The sequence below is a fragment of the Pyrus communis genome, chromosome 13 (genome assembly GCF_963583255.1).
Source record: "Pyrus communis chromosome 13, drPyrComm1.1, whole genome shotgun sequence".
NCBI classification, from domain to species: domain Eukaryota; kingdom Viridiplantae; phylum Streptophyta; class Magnoliopsida; order Rosales; family Rosaceae; genus Pyrus; species Pyrus communis.
The window spans coordinates 12,327,469-12,340,056 of NC_084815.1; the positions used below are offsets into that span (position 1 = coordinate 12,327,469).

Consider the following 12,588-nt stretch of genomic DNA (forward strand, 5'->3'; position numbering starts at 1 on the left):
GAGCATTCTTTTTCTTCAAAGCCCCACCTGCTGCATTATCAACAATTGATTGACATGTTTGGGTTAATCCATCATAAAAAATTTGCATTTGTAAGTAATGATGCAACCTTTGATGTGGACATTGCAGCAAAAGGCCTTTGAAGCACTCCCAACATTCATTGAAAGCTTCTTCATTATCTTGCTTAAAGTTAAAGATTTTCCCTCTCAAAGTATCTGTCTTTTGTGTAGAAAAAAACTAATCTAAAAATTTCTTAACTTCAGCATCCCAAGTGGTGAGCGAACCAGGTGCTAAAGTCATTAGCCAACCCTTAGCCTTATCTTTCAATGTGAAAGGAAAGACCCTCATCCTCAGATTTGCTTCATTCACTCCCTACAAAGGTAAACCACTCACAACATTATAGAATTCTTTAATATAGGCTAACGGATCTTCGTTAGGTAAACCATAAAAAGATGGAAGCATGTGAAAATGTGAAGATTTAAGTCATAGTTTCTAGCTTCAGGAAGCAGCAAGATGCATGAAGGTGAACTTGGTATAATCAATTGAGCATAATCCTCTAAAGCTCAATTGTCATCATTATTGTCAGCCATCTCTTCTTCTCCATCCGAATTAGAGTGCTCAGAATGAGCACTACACTCACTGATCTATAAGAACTACCATCTTCTTCTTCACGGTTAATCAGAGCACTAGTTGATACAAAGTTCTCGAAGGTGTTGCCCTTTAACCGTTCAAGTCTTTGGCCTATCTCAGCAAGTTTATTTGACATATACTACATAAGAAAGAAAAAAAAAAACGGAATTTAGGAATCTAAACTTTAAATGAAAATAGATAGGGTTTTAAACAAAAACAAGCATTTATAGGGGACTAAAATTAGTCCCCGGCATAATTTTGTTGTGTTCCTTCCTAGTGAAAAAATATGGTTAGTATAATGGCACAAGTAAGGGTGTCGAACCACAGGGACTGATTGGACCTCTATAAATTACTAACTTTGAAAGAACCCTAACTAAAGAATGAAGGTAACCAATTCATAGTAGTTTTTGTGCTGTAAACTTAAATCACTTAAAATGCAAGAAGTATTTAGCAACGAATAATATAGTGATGTAGAAACAATAAGGATAAGGCAAGGGATTTGAATTCACCATTACAAAACCAATTCCATGTTTATAAAGTTATGCTGCATTCAACTACCAACCTATTTCCTGATTTCATTTTACATATATGTGATCATCCATATGATGTGTGGTTTTGATCAATTCTACTAATCTGGAACCTAATTGGGATGTTCAACTTCGGTTCCTAATTAAGAGTCGTTAGCATGCAAGAAAACGTTAAAGAACCAAAGAAAATACATGGCAACATGTATGCATAGCATTCTCTTCATTCATTCACATGTCTACCAAGATTAAGTATGATGTTTACTATAATCTTGATTAAATGATATGTAGTTAACCCTAATGGTGATCAAACATTAAAATCAACAAACAAATTTAGCAATAGATTTAGTGAATGAAACAGGAAGCAGATTGATAAACTGAATACTTTAACTTAAAAACATGGATCAATTTTGCAAGGCTACATCGAAATCCCTAGCTATGAACTTAGTTACACATCTTGTTCACAAAAATTAAAACGAAAATACGCAACATCAGTGAAAATAAATTGAAGAGAAGAAATCCTTGAAACAATTCTAATGTAGAACTTCTCCAAGAACAGCATTTTGCAATGAGTCTTCAGTAGTGGTGAAAGTGTATAGAATGGCTAGGGTTTTTTTTAGAGTGAATGAAAAGAGAGCAAAAATAGATAATTAGAATTGTGTAATTCGTCCAAAATAAAAAGGGCATGTAAAAGTGGCTAAAAGGCAATTTTTTATGGGATAAAAGAGGCTGGAAGATATTCCAAAGTGATCCCAACAACTTAGCCTTTATTTTGCAGGTTTTTGCCTTATCTGGCACCTCCAAATCAGGCTAGATATCCCAATTCCTTTCCCATTCTGTTTCTGATCTTCTAACAAGCCAGATTCATCTTAGATTCTTTATTTGGACTTCAAAACAAGTAACAACTGTATTTGGGCTCCAAAACAAGCCACTAAACTTCTCTCCACATTTGAATAAGGATCAACTCTAAAAAAGGCATGTTTTCCCTTCTTTTGCCTTCAAAATGATCCTAAAGTACATGTAATTGCACACTAACACAAAATAGGGTAAAATGCAACCAGTTTAAATCAAAAACATCACAAAGAGACTAGAAATAGATGGTATAAAGGCATGAAATATATGAGTTATCAGGAGCTTCACGTTCACATCGGAGAACCTGATTGCTTATTTGGTACAAACTGTGCCATAAAAAAAAAATAAAAATAAAAATAAAAAAATAAAAAAAAGGGCTATGCAAAGTGGTAAGAGAAAAAACATGGTTTTTTTTTTTTTCATGAATCACTTCAACAAACAACGAGTAGTAGATTCATTAATCTTTTATGTGTAAAACCAACAAACTCATTTTCAGTAATAGAGATATAATTCTCTACTAGGTGTAATTTAAAAAGTGTCAAATAACAATGGATAGAAACAAAAAATTGCAGAAGAATGGTTAAGCTTATATGGGTATGATAACTGATATCCTGCAATTGCAATGGCTTCTTCATGCTTATCTATATGCGTGCAGTAGCAAGCTTTTCATATTTTGATTATGTTAAGCTTAACCGCGGACAGTAGCAGCAATAATTTAACCCATAAAATATTCTTTGCGTGTATCACCAGAGTTGGTGGTGGCATGCCTCTCCTTTTTCTCTTGTTTGTTAAAGGGTTGTGGCATGCGCCTCTTCCTTAAACTCCACCTCGTGGACTAGCTTGTCTAGATCAGACTTCAGATTGGAACAATCTGTGTTCCAATTACTCTGTTTCACCGTCAATGTCCTTTCTACCTTAGCTTTGGCCTTCTACTCCAATTCCAAGTTCGGTTTGACCTTAACCATCTCTAGTTAGAGGTTTATGGCCTTAATCTCCTCATGGAACAGTTTATCACCAGCTCGGACTTGCTAGAAATTTTCACCAATCGCTATTCTACTAACACTCTCTCTAGCTCAGTCAATGTTCTAAAAAACGGCCTAAGTCAATGTTCTAAAAAACGGCCTAGGCAGCCACCTAAGCGGTAGGCGACATAGCACCACCATGACTAACCCAAAATCATTTAGCAAATCAATCTAGGCTATTAGGCAGCCGATTAGAATGGCTAAGCGGCATCTGGTGGGCTAGGTGGGCGCTTGGTGAGTTAATCGGCCACTGACAACTTTGTCACTTTGAAAGAAATGTCATGGGACTTTGGTGGAAGAGTGACTAGTGGGTGAGATAAGTTGCGTGCAAAAGAGGCTAATGGAGCATTTTGAGGAGGTATTGGATGATTGTTGCAGAGAAGAAGATGCAAGTGTGAAAATGCCATCGATGACCGTTGCAGATAGAGCACGATGTGAGCAGTCGGTAGATGTTGCAGAAAGAGAGAAATGAGATCTGTTGCAGTTTTGAGAAAAGGATAAGGGAGATGATTGTACCTTTTTTCGCATGGCCAATTGCTTCTTTTCGTTTTTTTTTCCTTTTTAATTATTATTCAATTAGATCATTTGCTTTGAAAATGCAGGAGGTGGGGCCCCTTTGTGGCAATTTAATTAGTAAAGACTGTATCGCTCAATTAATATTTTTGTTGTATGTTATATATTAGATAATAAATTAATAAATCTAAATTCCAATGCAAGCCTAGGTTTATTGTGTAAATAGTTACTTATTTATATCATATATCATAAATGTGCTTAAATTTGCCTAGCACGCCTAAAACTAGGCTCCTAGGCGCTAGCTTCTAGCGCGCTGTCTGACTAGCGCCTAACATTTTTTAGAACCTTAAGCTCAGCAGACTTCTCCTTAAATTGTCTCTCAAACTAAATTTTGGCTTCTAGTTCATTCTTAAAGATTGTTTCCAACTTTCAGAGCTTGTCTGCTTGGTTGAGGAGAACAGATTATATCCACATGTGGGCTTACATTTCTCAGAGTGTGTAAGCATAAAACATAAGGAGTTTGGAAATTATGAAGAATTTAGGCTTCTTTTATTCTCCTTTAGTCTCCAAGATTGAAGACCTCTAAAGATCCACACTTACTAGTGTACTGAGATGGATGAAGGAATAACTAAAAGAAAAAGAGATAAGCAACTATCTTCTGCCCTTGGTGGTAGGCCTAAGTGAGAGAGAGAAAGTTGTTTTTGTTGCTCTGAGGCAAGATGTTCACACAAAAACCCTAAGGGAACTTTTCCTTATAACTTCCCTTTTATAGGAAGAGAGAACTAACCCTAACAATTAGAATTTCTCCCTCTCTTTCACCCTCAATGCCTGGCCTCACTTTGTGCTTGGCTTGGCTTGGGATTTTCTCATTTCAAGCCATCTTATACTTGAGTTAAAAGTCCTATGGGATTGAGGCCCAGTAGGCTTGAAAGAACCCGAACTTCCGTTAAGCCCAAAAATGATGTTTCATTGTTTCTATGATTTATTTAGACTTTCTAATTAATCATTACTTAAATAATCTAATTAATTAATTCCATCAACCTTTGGTTATCTCATCACACGAGTGTATTGGTGCACAATCGTTTTAGGTTCCAATTAGCAAGGCAGTGGGGTGATTGGTATCAATCCAATTGATTAGTACTTATACATGTTGGACCTATGCCCTAAATCCAATAATACGATGATATTTTGTGGAATTTCACATGTTAAACTAAACTAGTTTAATATAAGAGCGAAGATTATTGTTTAAAGTCGTCTCATATAAATGGTATACGCTTAAAAAATAAGTCTGATGAATATGTAATTAGGAGAATGTGATCTAAAGAAGTTAGATTCATGAAGCCATTCTCTTTCGTACACATATCCTAAACATTCATGATCATAGTATTGTCAATTAGGCATTGACGATCCGTTAAGATCAGTACATGTTATGTCTTCTCTCTAAAAAAGTTATTAGTCTCAAGTCATTGGTGTGATTGACACCAAGACAAGTATATAGGTGCTCAATAGAGAATGAGTCCACTAAATGCGATCAACGAGGAGTTCTCGTACTCATGTCACATGAGAACTTATGGTTAGGATAATGCAAAGTAGTCATTTGACCTGAGACACCATAGTTGTCATATAATTAGGTCATTAATCTTTGATTATGTTAAAGGCATTTCGTTAAGAGTGTCCACGGCATCGTTGGGGTTAAGCTACCGAATCGTAGAGGCATGTGAGTGGGCAACAAGGGATCTTTAACCTTCAAATCATTGTAGGAGAATACTCTATGATATGATTAAAAGTCTATGGCCATAGCATTTGAATACAATTTAGGAAGTATGTTCCAAATCACATTCAAGGTAATCATATAAATGAGAGGATCACATTGGATAGTAGACATGAATAAACTATCATCCAAAGAATGTGATCAAGAGTATTGGTTTAGAGGATGACCGTATTGCATTGTAATCCCAAACTGAATAGGTTCTCCACCTCTTCTGTTTAGCTTGCATAGCCATAACATATTATTAGGTGTCACTCATGGTTTGTGGAAGCCCTGAAGATTGGCAATCACTAATTTTTGTTAAAGGGGAATTGAAAGTAAGTTTCAATTCATAATCGATTAGTAAGAGTTCTACCTGCCCACTGCCTCGCTAATTAGAACCAAATAGATCGTACACCGTGCAAGGTAGAGATTGAAGAAACAACGAAGTTGAGTAAGGACAATTAAATGGTTTAATGGTTTATGGTTAGGATTAATTAATATGTTAATTAATCAAATGAATAAGTTTGTTTTAGCTTATGAGTAATTATTGGACCTCAAGGCCCATTGGGCTTAGAACCGTCAAGCCCATTAACTTAAGTTGTATTAAAACTTAATGATTAAATACTCAAAAGGGCCCAAACAGCCCAAAAGCCTTTAGAAGGCCGGCCATAGCATGAAGGAAAGGTTTTGTTATTTTTGTCACTTAAGTGACTATAAAAGGGACTTTATAGCTAAAATTCATTAGGGTTCTCTTTGAGGAAATTGGAGAGAACAAAAGCTCTCCTTCCACCTCTAGGAGACCGGCCCTTTGAGGAGTTTTTACTAGCATCAACTTCTCCCCAAAGTCATTCATCTCTTCTTCATCCTCTCCTTGGTGCGGTGATGTTAGAGGTTCCCTTTCTTGGGAACTTGAAGAAGCTACTCATCCATTTTTCAAAAATCCATGGAGCAAATAAGCAAGGAATGAAGGCCCTCTCTCTTGGGTGATTAGCCTTTGCTTATGCAAAGAGGATTCAACGAAGGTATAAGAAACCTCAACTATTTTCTCTTTGATTTGAGTTGAGTCTTGGATCACAACTACTAGGCTTTGAATTTAATGGGCAAAGTTTTGTTTTTTAGTACATATAAGCATGATTCCGCCTTTAATTGTTAATTGCAGGTGCAGATGTTCTTAGTTTTTCACAAATTTTCCTTCAAGTTGTATCAGAGCCTAGGTCTAGTCGTTGGTGAATCCTTTTGAGTTTTGTTGTTCATAGTTTATGATTTGAATGTTGTTCATAGTTTTGAGTTTTGTTGTTCATCTCAAATGTTGTAGATTTGGTTCATATGAGCATGAATTTTGGAGCTTAAATTTTGTGCCTTTTGTTTGGGGAAATTCGGCCAAATCCACGGGTGGAATTTTTGGGTTCTTGTTTGTCTTGTTAAAATGGTTTTAAAGTGACACTAGGAACCCCTAAGTACCCTAGTATCTAATATGTTATTTCCCTTAAGTTTGAGGGGTTTTGGGGTGCCTTTAGGTGAATAATGTTCATGGAGCTCTTATGGGTTTTCATGGATGTTCTTCAATGTTCTTGTTGTGTTCTTCATGTTCATAACAAGAACATAAAGTTTTGGGTGTTTGATTCAAAATTGTTTTTGGATTTTTTATAAAAATTTATTTGTAATAGTTGATGTGAGATTATTTGCACTATTCATATCAACACTTTTTTCATGTTTCATGGACATCACCTATCACCTTTTGTTTTTTTTTTTTTTAAACTTAAAAATATTTTTGACACCATCCCTCTCCCCAAAACCAGCCACCCTACAAGTAGGGTACTTTTGAGGTTTTTATGCAATTACATAAAATTTGATACTTTTGTGTATTTGCACTTTGGCCCAAAAGTTTATGTTTTTACGTAAGGAAGTGTTATTAGCACTAGAAAAATCTCATTCTACACTCCTCACAAGTGTATTTTTCTTTCTAATTACAGAAAGTTTGGAGTGCAAAATTAGATTTTTGGAGTGCCAATAACAATTCCCAAAATCGTAAAGGCCCAAAATCACTAAAGGACAAATTCTTTTACTCCTTTAATAAAGTTTTTGTAATTGTAAAAAAATTTAGGTTCTAGTTGTAATTACATGAAGTAGTGGACTTTTGTGTTTTTAGAAAGTGACTCCAAAAGTTTGTGCTTTGCATGATAGCCCAATTGTTGAGGTTATTGCATTTTGGCCCAAATTAGATTGAGAACAAAATAGTTTTCTCTTTAAATGAGAATTGGATTGTCATTTCATTTAGCTCCATTTAAATCAATTCTATGGATACAAAAACCAAATGACATTGTTACATTCTAGTTTAATTAGTTAAAGTGTTAATTAATTAAAGAAAGGGTGATTATGAACCTACTATAATTGAGCTATGTGATAGGCCGTCTCTCGAATTTGTTTGAACCATGGGAATGTGTAGATTAGATTTTTTGTTGTAATTCGATTTGATCAAATGTTGTAAAAGAGCATAAGCTCTTCCTTACATTAAAGTACCCCCTTTCTTATTTTATTTGATATGCATGAAATTGGAGTAGTTGGGTCCAACGCCCAATAGGTAACCACACTTTAATATGATTAAATGTGTAACTAAAATCAATTACCATCCCTAGACCGAGATCCAACACTAGGCTCTTGTTGGATTAAATCGAAGGTTCATAGTCATCCTAATGCCCTAAGGTAACCATATAGTCCATCAAAGAATGCAAAGCTCAAGTTAGTAGTACCATATACTCTTACTTTAAAAACGTTTTACAAGCATACTAGGAGTATCATATACTACTATATCAATCACATGGACCCATAGTTGTGATAGGACCAAATAGTTTTAATTGGATTAAAATGTATATTAATATGTGATGAGACCTAAAACCCTCAATCAAACCAATATTAAGTTGACAAGCGTGAAAGTGCTTTGAACACTGTTTCATGGCCTTCTACCATGGTTGGCTCTCTTCGAATGTACACAAATGCACCGTACTTTAACTCTACATTAGAGGGGGCACAAAGCATGCGTTTACATTTAAGGAGTCTATTCAATACATTTGATGTTGTGAAGGTAGGTAACGAGTGTGACCAATAAGAAGACATTCTAAGGCATGCTTGAACCCCTACACGAACAAGCATGGTGGGTAAGACTTGACTAAGTGAATGAAGTGCCAATAAGAAGATATTATGAGGCATAGATTCTCTAGAGGCCAAATAAGATGGGAACTTACAAGAGTTGTAGAGTAAGAGTTACTCTCTCATTATTATTAATGCTAGCCAATAATCAGATATGATGAGGTTGGCATGGTAATGGTGAGTCTCCCATACCCTACTAAAAGTTTCCTCCAAAACTCCTGGATTCCAATGAGGGATATGGAATTTGACAAATAGTGGGTGGTGCTATTTGATTTAAAGACCCGGATCAAATAGCTTAAAATCAATCAATTTATATTCATTATATATTTATTTACTGATATATTTGCAAGCGCTATCCAAAACTTGACAAAGAAAAACTAAAGGCTTTAGTTTCCATACTTGGTACCACAATCCCATAGATTGTCTTGGATGGATTGGATATGTACCTACTCCTCACAATCTTCCTATTCATAATGTATCATTGGAAGAACATGTTATATATGTCTATCATAAAGAGGATAACACAAACAATATGTGCTTATTCCTTTGTTAAATGAACAAAGGAACTTGAGAAGATTAGCACAAAGACATGGACACTCTAAGTGCCATAATTCTTCAATTACAAATCGTTGTATGAAGAAATAAGAGTTTCTTTGAACAACCCTTAGTTAACACCAGTGCTTGTTTCTTTGTTAAATGAACATGGAACTTGAGAAGTAAACACAAAGGCATGGACAGTTTATGTGCCATGATTCTTCACTTACAAATTGTTGTATAAAGAAGTGAGACTTGCCTTGAACAAGTCTTGAAAGTTTGTAATCTTGTTTAGAACAAGATGGTTATTTAACAAAAATAGTCCATCAATATGCAATAATGATGATTTTGAATCATTAAGTGTTGAAAGTGTTAAACCACTTCACTAGACAGAAACTAAGTTAGGACTTCACCTTTGTGTCCTATGCAAATGGTTCACTAAGTTTATTGTAAACTATATAGTGAACAACAACCACACACTCTCCAAATCGTTTGATGTGTATAACATAATTGAAATAAGTCTCAAGAGAGACAGTAGGAGTTTAGGGACCATTACTGTTGTAGTCATAGGAGAAGTCCAATGAAGAAGGCAAAATAACTCCAAGGGAACAAACTTTCTTTATGAAATGATGGACATGGAAAAGGTTATTTGCAAGCATCATCTTGCAAGTGTCGAGAACTCACCTTTCGAAGGTGTTGTAAATTGTTCTTGAAATTTTTCAAAATAGTTGGTTCTTTTGTTTGAATGTTTGATTCTAGTAACTGTGTTTTGCAACCATTGTAAAAGAGTGACTAATAAAAAGTAGAAGATTAATGAGAGAAGAGAAAGTACTTCACATTCGGAATGTGAATAAAGATATAGATCTCTGCGAAAGCAGATTATACTTGCTTCCTCATATGAACTACCAAAGAAATTGGAAAAACCAAAATTGTCTTTACATCCCAATTTTGAATAAGGAACTTAATTCCGTCACTATAATTTTAAGAGATGGATGGATTGTTTTGTTTGACAAAACATTGTTCGTTATTAACGAATAATTGGATTATTGTAATCCGATTCATTGTCTCTATATTATAGAGATTATGTGGTAGTGTTAACTGTTTAGAATATAATGATACTTAAAACCCAAAAGGTTACAAGGTAGTGACTAACCATACTAAGTTGTGACATCTCAAAAACATAAATTGCAAGTTGGCCATAGATGGATGCTATGGATCGTTAGATCCGGATCCGATGCCTTCTTGTTAAACTTTTATGAGGCCGAATTGTTCGAATCTTTATTATTTTGGAAAGAAGAAAGGGTCCCAAAGTTGTTGAGGTTAATTCACTTAGATGTTAGTGGAATATGTCCACTACATAATACTACTCATGTTGTGTGACATTCACCGAAGATCACTATCGGTTGGACTATCGTGTATTTTGAATGAACACAAGTCCGAAGACTTTGCAAAAGGTTTCAAAGAAAATGTAAGTTGATGAGTAAGACGTATAAAGTATTTTTCTCCTTAGATTTGACCAAAGGAAAATGAACACTTTAGAAGAGTTTGCTTGAAAGGTATCAAGGAAAGTAGCATCATAAGAATGGATTTCTCCATTAGGAGAAGAACGAACTCTAGTTAGATGTAGTTTGTTACATATTATCAAATCTGATTGTCAATAAGAATGTCTTCCAAAATGTTTCATGACTCCATAGGATGTAGTTGGAAATAAAGACAAGTCTTAATCGAGTTAAGATTTGGGGTAATGTGCGAATAAGCAATATTTGTTTGAGAACAATCTTGTGGGATATCCTTAAATTAACCTTAGGATATCGCTTCTATAAACCAGCTAACAAATGTTGCATGTTGGGTAGTTCATTATAATCCTACAACAGGATTTGCCTAAGATAGAGCAAATGAACGAGAGATAGAACTCAAGGAATAAGTTCTTTGAGAGACAAGATGGTACTCAACAAATGTAACAACCTAGTTCCTACAACACGAACTCCAAGGTAGTCGAGAAGGATCTGTAAACCGTCTCAGTTGAATGATTTGAACTTTATGATTATGTCATAAAGTTACACCTCTTAATTCGAAAGAAATAAGAATGAAGATCCTTATGACTACATTGGGTGTGTGTAGGACATATACTCAAGGAAATGGTATAATACCATTTGATCCAAAATAGTGAAACCTTAAAGCTAATTGATAGCTCAAGGTGACTACAATCAAAGAGATTGAGTCTTGGTTTCAATTAATTCAAAGATTGCTTGCTACAACTAAACGGTGATTCAACGTTTGGACATAATATGGGTTTCTGAAACCATTATCAAGATAGTCTTGATGATATATGTCTAAGACTAGGAACCACAAGGTGTATAAGTTGTAAAGATCCATCCACCATAAACCTAAGCAAGCTAGTGGGAGCTATAAGCGTCTCATGAGAAAAGATCAAATCATTTGATTTCTCATAAAGATGTTAATGAATCTTTTATTTACTAGTTTTACAGAAGATTAGTAGGAGTTAACCATATTCCTACATTTGAACATATACGATATATTAAATCTTGGAAATGAAAAAGGATTCTTCTTCGATCTCCTAATGAAATCACCAACTGTTGGATGCAAATTTGTACACATATGCACACAAATGAGGTATTTAATCAGAACCACCTATGAACTCCAGCGAAGTGTGAATGGGATTGATTGAGGGCGGATTTGTGATTGAATCCATGATCGGACTACTTACATATCTCTGGGAAGAAGAATCAAATCACGGGTATAGTTCTAGAGATGGAGTGGTGTGGTGTGGTGTGTGCGACATCGTGAACCATCCTTGACGAAGATGCCTTGACTTACGTGTGTAAGAGAGAGGAGTCTCCATGTCTATGTGTGGACAAATAGCCTGTAGAGAATATGTGTTGATATTAGATGATCGTAGAGAAGTTAAAAGGATCACTCGAGATCCAGAGATTCTCCTAGATAAATACCCAAACTAGGGTATTTATTAAGATCTTGACCGAGTATTCCCTATTAAATCAGGAGACAATCTAGGAGGGAATTTAGGATAAAATATTCAATCCTCTTAGGATTATATGATTACATTGCCTAATCCCCAAAGTATCGTAATTTGACATGAATTATAGTTTCCTTACTTGGAAGACAAGTAATAACTTATAATGGGCTTAAGCCTAGCCTGTTAGACTAAGGTTGTCTGATTACGTATTCTGACTAGTCAACTAATCAGAATATTTACTCTGATAGTCCCACATGTGCCATGTCCTCAAACAAACTAGAAAATTGATGGAATTGGATGACATGGATGACATTTATGTGCAATAGTAAAGTTTAGTGATGAAATTGATACATCTTATACTTTAGGGACCAAAATAATAAGATATGTCAATTTTAGAGGGACTATTTTTTTGGGAGAAGAGTTAAACAAATAGGAAATTCTGACATACTCTGCAATTTTTTTCACACTGGTTTTGATTACAATAATGCTAGCAATACCATATTATGTGACAAGTGACGTGTATATTAATCGAAGATATCACATATCATCATGAAATTTTAGTATGCGGTTCGAATGTATAATAAATCTAGCATGTTCCTCTGGAATGCGTTTGATTTGTGAGG

General features: G+C 35.0%; 1 non-coding gene across 1 annotated transcript; it reads left to right on the forward strand.

The window, feature by feature from the left end:
• The first annotated feature begins 104 nt into the window (after positions 1-104).
• LOC137714029 (small nucleolar RNA R71) lies at positions 105-213 on the forward strand. Its single transcript, XR_011065371.1, has one exon. It is a non-coding gene; the product is annotated as a small nucleolar RNA R71 (small nucleolar RNA).
• Positions 214-12,588: the final 12,375 nt, after the last annotated feature.